This window comes from Leucoraja erinacea, unplaced genomic scaffold, assembly GCF_028641065.1.
Source record: "Leucoraja erinacea ecotype New England unplaced genomic scaffold, Leri_hhj_1 Leri_1119S, whole genome shotgun sequence".
Classification (NCBI taxonomy): domain Eukaryota; kingdom Metazoa; phylum Chordata; class Chondrichthyes; order Rajiformes; family Rajidae; genus Leucoraja; species Leucoraja erinaceus.
Window position 1 is genome coordinate 34,470 of NW_026575362.1, and position 13,143 is coordinate 47,612.

The 13,143-nt window shown below is 46.7% G+C and overlaps 1 long non-coding RNA gene across 1 annotated transcript; it reads right to left on the bottom strand.

Annotated features, from left to right (window-relative positions):
- Positions 1-9,235: 9,235 nt before the first annotated feature.
- LOC129715319 (uncharacterized) lies at positions 9,236-12,882 on the bottom strand. Its single transcript, XR_008726480.1, has 3 exons — positions 12,702-12,882; positions 12,282-12,395; positions 9,236-11,286 (listed from the first exon to the last, which is right to left on the bottom strand). It is a non-coding gene; the product is annotated as an uncharacterized LOC129715319 (long non-coding RNA).
- Between the last annotated feature and the right edge of the window lie 261 nt (positions 12,883-13,143).

The following is a 13,143-nucleotide window of genomic DNA, read 5'->3' on the forward strand; positions in this document are numbered from 1 at the left end:
TGAGGGATGATCAGCCATGGTCATATTGAATGGCGGTGCAGGCTCGAAGGGCCGAATGGCCTACTCCTGCACCTATTTTCTATGTTTCCAAAACTTCAATTGAAGAGACAGTTCCACCACATCGAGGTACTGCGGGGTGCAGTTCGGGCTTTGTTCCCCCTCTATATGATCTCTGTGTGACTTGACGTGTGCGATCATTTGATGTCACACCACTCTTTCCTCAATTGCAATTCTACTCCAAGATTAAAGCTACCAAAAATCACACCTTCCCGTCAGTTACCAAGTCAAAGATTGGGCATCATCTGGGTGAATTGCACAATAGAAGTCAATCGATACTCACCAACTGCCAGGTAAGCACCAATCTTAGTAACGCCAATACAATCTTGGGTCCAGCCTGATACAGAACACGTGTCTGTGGCGATCAACGTGCTTTCACACTACATAAAAGATCTCCACCCGAAACGTTGCCTGTCCCTTCTCTCCATAGATGCTGCCTCTCCCGCTGAGCTTCTCCAGCATTTTTGTCTACCTTCTATTTTCGAGCATCTGCAGTTCCATCGTAAACATAAGAGGACAATGTCGTTGCTACGGATGTTGATATTGAGCAGTGTAATACCCATATGGTATTATTAATCCTTATACGTTGAGACCCATACTGATCTTTGTTTTCAGAATCTCACAGATGCATTGGTGGAATTCCTGCTGAACTTTATCCAAGTAGTGTGCGCTTAACTCATGTGAACCTCACAGTGCGCTGGTAATATGTTCATTCTTTTTGCATCACAGTGAACCTGGTGACAATTGTGATCCTGTGTCGAGGAAAGTGTGGTCTCTCCAGCTGTGTGACTCGCTACCTGGTGGCCATGGCAGCGGCGGATCTACTGGTCATTATCTTTGACCTGATATTGAGACAGATTCCGATTGCTCATCAAATAACATTTGGTAAGACCATCCCCCTGTGTAATATCCACGCAGTCCTGCTTTACGCAGCGACCGACTGTTCTGTCTGGTTCACCGTCTCCTTCACCTTTGACCGATTTGTTGCCATCTGCTGCCAAAAGCTGAAGCATAGATATTGCACCGAGAAAACAGCGGCTGTGGTTCTGGGCACCGTGAGTGCACTGAGCAGTGCAAAAAATGTTTACTGGTATTTTATGAACTCATCTTGGTACAGATTGTCGAATACTCCCTGGTTTTGTTTCATGGATGTCCGCGTTATGGTTTCACGTACCTGGGCAACGATTGAGTTTCTTCATTATATTCTCACCCCCTGTGTCCCTTTTGTATTGATTCTGCTGCTCAATACTTTAACGGTCAGACATATTTTGGTGGTCAGTAGAGCCCGCAGGAGACTCCGAGATCAGGAAAGTGCGAAGAGCTCCAGTGATCCCGAAATGGAGAATCGAAGGAAATCTGTGATATTGTTGTTCATTATTTCCGGGAATTTCATTTTGTTATGGGCGGTATTTACATTCTATTTAATATGGCGACGAATATATCATTTGAGAAATTCAGGTTTTTTCCTTCCTACCATTGTATCGGAAATAGGATTTATGCTGCAGCTGCTTAGTTGTTGCACAAACACGTGCATCTATGCAGTAACACAGACAAAGTTTAGAGAGCAGTATTTGACTGTGTTAATATATCCGGTTACTGTACTGATAAGATTAATTAAACACTGAAGAATGATAAAGGCTGAGACAATTAAAGTTCCACCTTTCCACCAATTCCAACATTAAGTAAGTAGTGCCTTTCAACTTTAAAACAAAGCTCCCAAGCCACCATTTGCAGTAAGTAGTGCCTTTCAACTTCAAGCCAAAGCACCCAAACAACCATTTGCAGGCCGTGCCTTTTTACTTCAAACAACCCATATTTTCATTTTCAAACCAGATTAAGGGTACTCACAGTTGTGTAGACATTTGTTCGGTTTCATTCAGAGCTCAGAGAGGCGTGACCCTTGGCTTCATCCATCTTGCAGAGCGTGTGAGGCACACAACTTCCTGGTTTTATAGTCCCCCCCCCCTCAGCAGGTGCAGCAGAGAGAATGGTGATTTTTTAAACGTCAAGCCAAAGCTCCCAAGCCACCATTTGCAGTAAGTAGTGCCTTTTGAACTTTAAACCAAAGATCCCAAGCCACCATTTGCAGTAAGAAGTGGCTTTCAACTGCAAGCCAAATCACCCAAGCCATCATTTGCAGGAAGTAGTGCATTTCAACTTCAAGCCAAATCACCCAATCCACCATTTGCAGTAAGTAGTGCCTTTCAACCTCAAACCAAAGCACCGAAGCCACCATTTGCAGTACGGCCTTTCAACTTCATGCCACCATTTGCAGTAAGTAGTGCCTTTCAACTTCATGCCACCATTTGCAGTAAGTAGTGCCTTTCAACTTTAAGCAAAGCACCCAATCCACCGTTTGCAGTCAGTAGTGACTTTCCACTTCAAGCCAAAGCACCCAAGCCTCCATTTGCAGTAAGTAGTGCCTATCAACTTCAAGCCAAAGCACCCAAGCCACCATTTGCAATAAGTAGTGCCTTTCAACCTCAAGCAAAGCACCAAAGCCACCATAGCCACCATTTGCAGTATATAGAGCCTGTCAACTTCATGCCACCATTTGCAGTAAGTAGTGCCTTTCAACTTCATGCCACCATTTGCAGTAAGTAGTGCCTTTCAACTTCAAGCCAAAGCACCCAAGCCACCATTTGCAGTAAGTAATGCCTTTCAACTTCAAGCCAAAGCACCCCAACAACCATTTGTTGTTAGTGCCTTTTTACTTCAAACAAACCATATTTTCATTTTCAAAACCACATTAAGGGTACTCACAGTTGTGTAGGCATTTGTTCAGTGCCATTCAGAGCTCAGAGAGGCGCCCAAGCCACCATTTGCAATAAGTAGTGCCTTTCAACTTCAAGCCAAAGCACCCAAGCCACCGTTTGCAGTAAGTAGCACCTTTCAACTTCAAGCCAAAGCTCCCAATCCCAAGCCACCATTTGCAGTAGGTAGTACCTTTCAACTTTATACCAAAGCTCCCAAGCCACCATTTGCAGTAAGTAGTGCCTTTCAACTTCAAGTCAAAGCACCCTAACCACCATTTGCAGTAACTAACGCCTTTCAACTTCAAGCCAAAGCACCCAAACAACCATTTGCAGGCAGCGCCTTTTTACTTCAAACAAACAATATTTTCATTTTCAAACCAGATTAAGCGTACTCACAGTTGTGTAGACATTTGTTCGGTTTCATTCAGAGCTCAGAGAGACCGTGACCCTTGGCTTCATCCATCTTGCAGAGAATGAGTGAGGAACACCACTTCCTGGTTTTATAATAATAATAATAATAATAAATTTTATTTATGGGCGCCTTTCAAGAGTCTCAAGGGCACCTTACAAAATTTAGCAGGTAGAGGAAAAACATGTAAGGGGAATGAAATAAATAGTAGAGACATGACTAGTACACAAAGTAAAGACAGAATACAATTCCAAACATAATATGAGGCAATTAATGCACAGATGAAAAGGATGGGGGACGTGGGGCTAAGGATAGGCAGAGGTGAAGAGATGGGTCTTGAGGCGGGATGGAAGATGGTGAGGGACACGGAATTGCGGATCAGTTGGGGGAGGGAGTTCCAGAGCCTGGGAGCTGCCCTGGAGAAGGCTCTGTCCCCAAAACTGCGGAGGTTGGACTTGTGGATGGAGAGGAGACCGGCTGATGTGTATCTGAGGGACCGTGAGGGTTGGTAGGGGGAGAGGAGGTCAGTGAGATATGGGGGGCCAGATGGTGGAGGGCTTTGCAGGTGAGGATCCGGATTTTGTAGGTGATCCGGTGGGAGATGGGAAGCCAGTGAAATTGTTTGAGGACTGGAGCGATGTGATGCCAGGATTTGGTGTGGGTGATGAGTCGGGCGGCTGCGTTCTGGACCAGTTGGAATCGGTTGATGTAGGTGGAGCTGATTCCAAGGAGAAGTGAGTTGCAATAGTCCAGTCGGGAGGAGATGAAGGCATGGATGAGTCTTTCAGCAGCGGGAGGTGTGAGAGAGGGTCTGAGTTTAGCGATGTTGCGGAGATGAAAGAAGGAGGTTTTAATGACATGGCGGATGTGAGGCTCAAGGGAGAGGGTGGAATCAAAGATCACGCCAAGGTTGCGGGCCTGGGAAGATGGGGAGACAGTAGTGCCGTCGATGGTGAGAGTGGGGTTATTGATTTTGTTGAGTGTGGCTTTGGAGCCTATGAGGAGGAATTCTGTCTTATCGCTGTTGAGTTTGAGGAAGTTATGTTGCATCCAGGTTTTTATAGCTGACAAACAGGAGTTGATGTGGGAGAGGGGGTCCCCCCTCCATCCAGCAGGTGCAGCAGAGAGAATGGTGATTTTTTGAAACGTCAAGCCAAAGCTCCCAAGCCACAATTTGCAGTAAGTAGTGCATTTCAACTTCAAGCCAAAGGACCCAAGCCACTATTTGCAGGAAGTAGTGCCTTTCAACTTCATCCCACCATTTGCAGTAAGTAGTGCCTTTCAACCTCAAGCCAAAGCTCCCAAGCCACCATTTGCAGTAAGAAGTGGCCATCAACTTCAAGCCAAATCACCCAAGCCATCATTTGCAGTAAGTAGTGCATTTCAACTTCAAGCCAAAGCACCCAAGCCACCATTTGCAATAAGTAGTGCCTTTAAACTTCAAGCAAAGCACCCAAGCCACCGTTTGCAGTCAGTAGTGCCTTTCAAACTCAAGCCAAAGCACCAATGCCACCATTTGCAGTAAGTAGTGCCTTTCAACTTCATGCCACCATTTGCAGTAAGTAGTGCCTTTCATCCTCATTACCCCATTTGCAGTAAGTAGTGCATTTCAACTTCAAGCCAAAGCACCCAAACAACCATTTGCAGTCAGTAATGCCTTTCAACTTCAACCCAAAGCACCCGCACAACCATTTGCAGTCAGTGCATTTTTACTTCAAACAAACCATATCTTCATTTTCAAACCACATTAAGGGTACTCACAGTTGTGTAGACATTTATTCAATGCCATTCAGAGCTCAGAGAGACGTGACCCTTGGCTTTATCCATCTTGCAGAGAGTGAGTGAGGCACACCACTTCCTTGTTTTATAGTCCCTACCCCTCCCTTCAGCAGGTGCAGCAGAGAGAATGGTGATTTTTTTTAAACTTCAAGCCAAAGCTCCCAAGCCACTATTTGCAGTAAGCAGTGCCTTTCAACTTCAAGCCAAAGCTCCCAAGCCACCATTTGCAGTAAGTAGTGCCTTTTGAACTTTAAACCAAAGCTCCCAAGCCACCATTTGCAGTAAATAGTGCATTTCAACTTCAAGCCAAAGCACCCAAGCCACCATTTGCAGTAAGTAGTGCCTTTTGAACTTTAAACCAAAGCTCCCAAGCCACCATTTGCAGTAAGCAGTGCCTTTCAACTTCATGCCACCATTTGCATTAAGTAGTGTCTTTCAACTTCAAGCCAAAGCACCCAAGCCACCATTTGCAGCAAGTAGTGACTTTCAACTTCAAGCAAAACACCCAAGCCACCGTTTGCAGTTAGTAGTGACTTTCCACTTCAAGCCAAAGCACCCAATCCTCCATTTTCAGTAAGTAGTGCCTTTCAACTTCAAGCAAAGCACCCAAGCCACCATTTACAGTAAGTAGTGCCTTTCAACTTAAAGCCAAAGCATCCAACCAAAAATGCATCCAATTTTTCCGGAAGTAGCGGCGCTGCCCTGGCAGCAGCGGCTCGCCTGCAGTCCGTTGGTTTTTACTTTTTTGTATTGTTTTTTTTCGTTTTTGTCTAGTTATGTTTTTGGTTTTTAGGCTGTGTTTATGTGGGGAGGGGGGTGGGGGGTGAAACGGGGGCTGCTGTCACTCCCTTCGGGGGAATACTACCTTTTTGTCGTATCACCCTTCTCTGCCTCCGTCTACGCTGAGGCCTAGCGGAGCCGGCGACCTCGGGACTCTGGAGGCAGCTGACAGGACTCGTCCTGGGCTCGCTCCCGGCCCAGCCCGGGATGGAACGGTGCTCCCGTGAGAGCGGCATGGTGAGGGGCTGGAGTGGCCCAGCCCGAGGGAGGAATAGCACTCCCGTCGGAGTGGCCCAGCCAGAGGGAGGAACGGCACTCCCGCTGGAGTGGCCCAGCCCGAGGGAGGAACGGCACTCCCGCTGGAGTGGCCCAGCCCGAGGGAGGAACGGCACTCCCGTCGGAGTGGCCCAGCCAGAGGGAGGAACGGCACTCCCGCTGGAGTGGCCCATCCCGAGGGAGGAACGGCACTCCCGTCGGAGTGGCCCAGCCCGAGGGAGGAATGGCACTCCCGTCGGAGTGGCCCAGCCCGAGGGTGGAACGGTACTCACGTGAGGGCGATCCGGTCCGGGGGCTGGGACGGTGCTCCGGTGGCTGGGACGACGTTCTGGCGGAGGTGTCCAGAGTCCTGGGTTCAGCCGCGGGCCGGCGGCTGCGTGTGCTGGACTGGAGGTGCGGCGGCTTCGACCACCCCGGGCCGCAGTGTTTGAACCGGCCTGTTCTCGGGGTTCGGTGAGCTGCGGGACTGTTTATACCATCGCCCGGTGGGGAATCGCCTCAGCGCAGAGGGAGCAGAGGGAGAGACTGCAACCCTAAGATTTTTGCCTCCACCACAGTGAGGAGGTGTTTGGAGGACTCATTGTGGTGGAAGTTAATTTGTGTTTATTGTTATTATTATTGTATCATTGTATGTATGACTGCAGGCACAACATTTCGTTCAGACCGTAAGGTCTGAATGACAATAAAGGAAATTCAATTCAATTCAATTCAACAAACATTTGCAGGCAGTGCCTTTTTACTTCAAACCAACCCTATTTTCATTTTAAAACCACATTAAGGGTACCTCAAAAAGCTACTTTTCTTAACTACTAAACCAGGTTCGCTTCTTAATAAACAGACACCACACAAACTGTTTGGTAGACCAGTTCAAAACTTTACTTAACATCGGCCGATGGAAGGGAGCGAGAATTCCAGCTAAGTGACCAAAGTAGACACACAACTGTGCTCAGCCACCTTCTCCGAACAACATAATTACATTGCCTTAAATAGGTTTTTTTTGTCCCCTTAGCACATTCCACAGACATTAGTCATGGTAAGAGGTACAGGAAAAGGTTTCCACAGAATGCATCACATCAAAGGCCTTTTGTTTACATGGTACAAGATATACTAAAAACATTGGCCGTTTGCTTTAGGTCATTTTATCTCCAAAGAGATCACCCTAGCTCTTTTCGCTGCTTCCTCTCTGTCACTTGGTCCCTCATAAACATAGGCCATTTGTTTACAAAGATGTGACTAGCTATTTCTCTGTTCCTTTATTGCCTCTTCCCCCATAAACATTGGTCATTTGGTTTATGGCATCTTACTTTCAAAGATATCTCTCTAGCTTCTCCTCTCTGCCTGTCACTTGGGAAACAATGTTATAGGATTTATTATCTCACACACCGCAACCTAAGGCAAGCCTAATTTGACACTAAATATAAGCTGTAAGCTAGCCCAGAAACCAATTTAATATCTTCTTATATTTTTAACTAAAATTCAGCTTCATCAGTACCCACAGTTGTGTAGACATTTGTTCATTGTTATTCATAGCTCAGAGAGACATGACCCTTGGCTTCATCCATCTTGCAGAGAGTGAGTGAGGCACACCACTTCCTGGTTTTATAGTCCCTCCCCCTTCCTCCAGCAGGGTCAGCAGAGAGAATGGTGATTTAAAAAAAAACATTAATATATCTCTGATTTGTCATCGATGGTACAAATCCTCCGCACCCGTAAGGGGGGGGGGGGGGGGGGGGGGGGGGCTCTGAGCGAGTTGGCCAAAAATGACGTCCGTAGGTGGCGGCGTTCTGTCGGAAATCGCAGCACAGTGGGCCAAAAGCGGTCAAGATCAGAGATTTAGTAATATAGATAGATGGAGCACGCAAACAGCATCTGCACTCATCGAGACCGTGCCGAGCATCAACCTGCTACTTACACTAATCTGACATCTGTTGCATTCTCCATATATGCTATTATCCCCATATCCCACCACTCCCTCGATTCAAAATTCAGCAGACTAGTCGGGGAAATGCGCTCCACTTCATCATTGAAATTTGCAGGTTGCCGGAAACCGGGCTAAGCCTAGGTGGTCAGCGTGTGAAAGTGCAAATTCCACAGTCAACAAGCAGAGGAGAGGACCAAGTGCAAGATTAACTCGGGAACCTTCTGCTGATTGATTGTGGGGTGGGCTGCGCTGAAGGCAAGCAAAGACCAGGACAAACCAGCGCCAGTAACAGGTTACCTCAATCAGGGTGTTACTTTGAAAGGCCAAGGCAGGGCCGGAATTAGATGAAGAGAGGCCCTAAGCTGTTCCACTTGTGAGGCCCCTCCTAATCCCCCACCCCCACGACTGGAGGAAGATTGGCCGCCAACGCTAGTGACTGTGTGATCCCAAGAGGAACACATCATTGTGAGCTGCAAATTGGTTAACCCACTTTTAATGGAGGAGGGGGAATGTTTTACGGGTGGTTTGTGTTTAAACGAAATATGAGGTGCTGTTGCCGGCACTTGTGTGTGGCCTCACACTGTTAATTGAGGAGTCTCATGACAGAAATGAATGGTATGGTAATGGGAAGAGGAGTGAAAATGGTTTGCCACTGGAAGATCGAGTAAGCCTTGACAAGTCGAATGTATGAGCCCTCCAACAATGTGGTTCCTAATTGGATGATTATATTTTACTGTCCATGGTTAGAGTCGGTCCAATAGTCTTTCAATTCTTCCAAGTGCTTCAGTATGAGATTCACCCACAGGAGGAAACCGGTTACCATAAAGTACAAGATGGGGCACTCCACCCAGGAAGAGGTGAAACATCATCCCTACATGGGAGTGGAACTTAGCAGTGATTTGAAATGGTCTATTCACATCAACCAAAGAATCACCAAGGCTAACAGAATGCTGGGATTGCAGAAGAAAAATATTTATTGTTGTAATAATTAGAATTAGATCCTTTATATGTCATTTAACAGAACCAAGTGTATAGCCTGCAAGACTCTGATGAGACCCAAACGTTCATTATTGCTCTGCGGTCTGGGATCCACAAAACAAAACAGATGGGGACAAGTTAGAAAGAATTCAAAATAGAGTTGCAAGGTTTATCGTTGATGATTACAGCAGGGAGTCCAGTATCACTGAAATCCTTGCTGATCTAGAGTGGGGAAACTCCTCAAGACCGTAGGACCAAATTACATCTGACGACCATCTATAATGAAATGCACGGGTTTATTCCAAGCAACATCAAGAGTCATCATCAATCGACAAATTCATCCAGTCAACCAAAGACCTGGCAATCGGGGGTTATCAAATAAAACATCATCCCAACAAATAAAGACTGTTATAGGTATTAACTGCACCCAAAGACAATTCACAAATATAATCATCTCCACCATGACATTCGCACTGCACCCGACATCAAGACTTTCAAGACCATGCTAGAAACAATCAATATTAAGATGCTGACTTCCAAGGCCCACTTTAATATTTAATTGCGACTTTGCACATGACCCACCTCATATATGCGACAACCCGTGACGTCAAGATACAGACACAGAAACAGACTGCATCTTCTGACTGGGATAAACTGCCCCCACTTGGATATTCTGACGGTGCGGGATCGGTCCTGTTGTGATGCAGACTGGTTGTCGCACTCAGTTCATCAACAAGACGATTGATAAATCAACTTTTTTGTTGCCACAAGTCAGGAATGACCCAAGGAGACTGTCATCCCTGCCCTCAGTGCACTGTTGCATTTACCACGGCAGAGTTCCTTACACGGCATTTAAGAAGGCATCCTAAAGCACCCAGACCAATGTCAGCTGGATAACCCAGATTCACAATGTAAACGTGGGCAGAGTCCGTTCACACCATCTGAAGGAAGGAGTGGAATTGGAAAATCTGGTGATCAACAAGAACGAGAAAGGGGAGATGGCATGAATGTGTCGAATGTGGGAAGTGTTTCACGTGGGCAGGGAGCCTTCACCGACACCTGTCGATCCAAACCGGAGAGAGGCCACACAAATGTTCTGACTGTGGGAAGAGCTTCACATATTCAGGGGTCCTCCAGAAATACCATTGGATACACACTAGTTCTCACAGTGCACACATACTCATAAATCTGGTGCACTTGGGAATTTGTTACTGAATGGCAGATTTTCCAGGCTATTGCATATTAAAATATTAGTTCATCTGCATTGTTTAGTTTAGTTTAGAGATACAGCGCGGAAACAGGCAGTTGGCCTATCGAGTCCGCTGCGACCAATAATTCCCGCACATTAACACTATCCTACACACACTAGGGACAATTTACAGTAAACCTGTACGTCTTTGGTGTGTGGGAGGAAACCAAAGACCTCGGAGAAAATCCATGCAGGTCACGGGGAGAACGTACAAGCTCCGTACAGATAGAACCCGTAGTCAGGATCAAACCGGGTCTCTGGCGCTGTAAGGCAGCAACTCTATCGCTGCGCCATCGTGCCGCCCCCAAATGTAACCATTCTCATTGTTCCAACAAAGTCGACAAAATCTTGTGGAGCAGCACCACGTCTGGGTGTGGTGCAATCCTTGAGGTCGTCATCAATATGGGCAATTTCAGATAACCAGCCTTTGCAGTTTGTATCAGAACTGGCCACATCATGTGACTGCAGCCAGTTCCGATGAAGGTCATTGATCTGAAAATACATTTTTCCGAAGACATTTGTACATGGATAAGAAAGGTCAGAGGGCTATGGGTGAAATATGGGCAAATAGGATCAGCTTAGAGGAGGCATCTTGGTCAGCATGGACAAGTTGGGCCGAAGGGTCTGTTTCTACATGAGCGTGAAACATGAACTGTTTCTTTCTCCACAAGATGCTGCCCGACTGGATGAGTATTTCAAGCATTTTCTGTCATTATTTCTTTGTTGTATTCTCCTTAATGGTTGTCCAGACCCCGAGGTGTAGGTCATCCCCAGCTTACGGACACATTAAAGTACAGCCCGTACACATGAGCGAGTGTCTGGGAGATGTGGGATGGATTTACCGGCTGCTGCTGGGCGTCAGGCATCTTCTGCCGTGTGGGAACTCTGTTCACGGCCGCATGTTCCGTTTGGGAACGGTTCCCAGGAAGGGAACCCTGCCGTAGCCGGGGGGAATGTCCTGCACCGTCTCCATAGCAACTTCTTTATGCATCTAATGCAAGTGTTCTGTCCCAGGCCATATGTGTGCTTCCAACACAACACCACGCCTCAAAGTCACAACTGGTGCTCTGACTTCCACAGTCTGCAAGTTTTAAACATCACAGTTTCAGCACAATCTCCCCGTACACCCAATTAACACATGTTGCATGTAGGAAGGAACTGCAGATGCTGGTTTAAACCGAAGATAGACACAAAAAGCTGGAGTAACTCAGCGGGTCAGACAGCATCTCTGGAGAAAAGGAATAGGTGACGTTTGGAGTCGAGTCAGGAAATTGGCACGAGCGATACAGATGGGTGTATGATACGATACAGTAGAACTTTATTTATCCCAGGAGGGAAATTGAATATATAGAGATATAGAATAAATGAATGAAAGAAATGTGAAAAAACTGTAACGATGATAAAGGAAATAGGACATTGTTAGCTGAGGGCTTGGTGAAAACGAGTTACAGACAATGAGACACAACAAGACGACTTTGAAACTTGTTCAATTACATGGGTAGGGGAAGGGAGGGAGAGAGAGGGGATGAAAGCGTTACTTGAAGTTAGATAAATCAGTATTCTTCCCGAAGATAGACACAAAATGCTGGAGTAACTCAGCGGGACATGCAGCATCTCTGGAGAGAGGTAATGGTGATGTTTCAGCTCGGAGGGTGGTGATTCTGTGGAATTATTTGCCACAGAAGGCAATGCAGGCCACGCCAATGGACATTTTGGGGTTATGGGGAGAAGGCAGGAGAATGGGGTTGGGAGGGAGCAATCAGCCATGATTAAATGGCGGAGTAGACTTGATGGGCCGAATGGCCTAATTCTGCTCCAATCACTTAATACCTGCGTGGGTTTTCGCCAAGATCTTCAGTTTCCCCCCACAGTCCAAAGACGTAAAGATTTGAATAATAATTGGTTTGGTATAAGTGTAATTTGTCCCTCGAGTGTATAGGATAGTGGTAGCGTGCGGGGATCGCTGATCGGCATGGACTCGGTGGGACAGAGGGCCTGTTTCCGCGCTGTATCTCTAAACGAAACATAAATGGAGTCTATTCCGGGTAGGTAGAACTTTCCCATTGAAACACTTACTAATTACTTGAATCCCAGTAGATTACGACATCACGCATCTGATTTCCTTTGATCCATTGTTGGCAGGTCACAAAAAATAAATGTGTAAAGTAAAGAATCGCAGATGCTGAAAATCTGAAATAAAAATAGAATATTTTTTTTTTAAATCAGCAGGTTAGACAGCAGTTCTGTGGAAATAAACAGTCTCGGATCAGAGACCCTTCACCAGAATATAAAAGAGCAAAAACAAGTTATTTTTCAGTTGTAGAGAGGGGTTGGGGTGGATTGGTGGAACAAAGGGGACATCACTGATGGGGCAAGTACAGATGAAGCAACTTAGTATTTGTAGTCAGCAATTAGAATAAGATAATGGTACAAGGAACTGCAGACCAGACTATACTAACAGAACAATAAAACGGACGTGTATGAGATTAAACTCACCCAGAGGGTGGATGCAATCTGGGGCACGCTGCCTGAGGAGATGGTGGAGGCTTGAACTGTTCCTGCTGCTGCGGGAGATGCTCCACTGGAGAAGCTTCACCACACTGCAACAGCAGCAGCTCCATTGTAATAGCAACTCCATTGCAGGGAGCTGCTCCATTGCAGGGCGGCTGCATTACTGCAGGAGCTCCACTGCGGCTGCATTACTGCAGGAGTTGCTCCACTGCAGGGCGGCTGCATTACTGCAGGAGTTGCTCCACTGCAGCATCTGCCGCTGGAGTCCATGACGTGGACAGCTCGAGGCCTCGGCGCACTGTCCGAGACAACCGGGGGGGCGCAGGCGCGTTGACGTTCATGGAGAGCCCCGCCCTCCGTCAACGTCAGCCAAAGCGAGGATGGCGAGAGACTCGCGACGTCTTTTGGCGCCTTTTCCCGCCGAGGG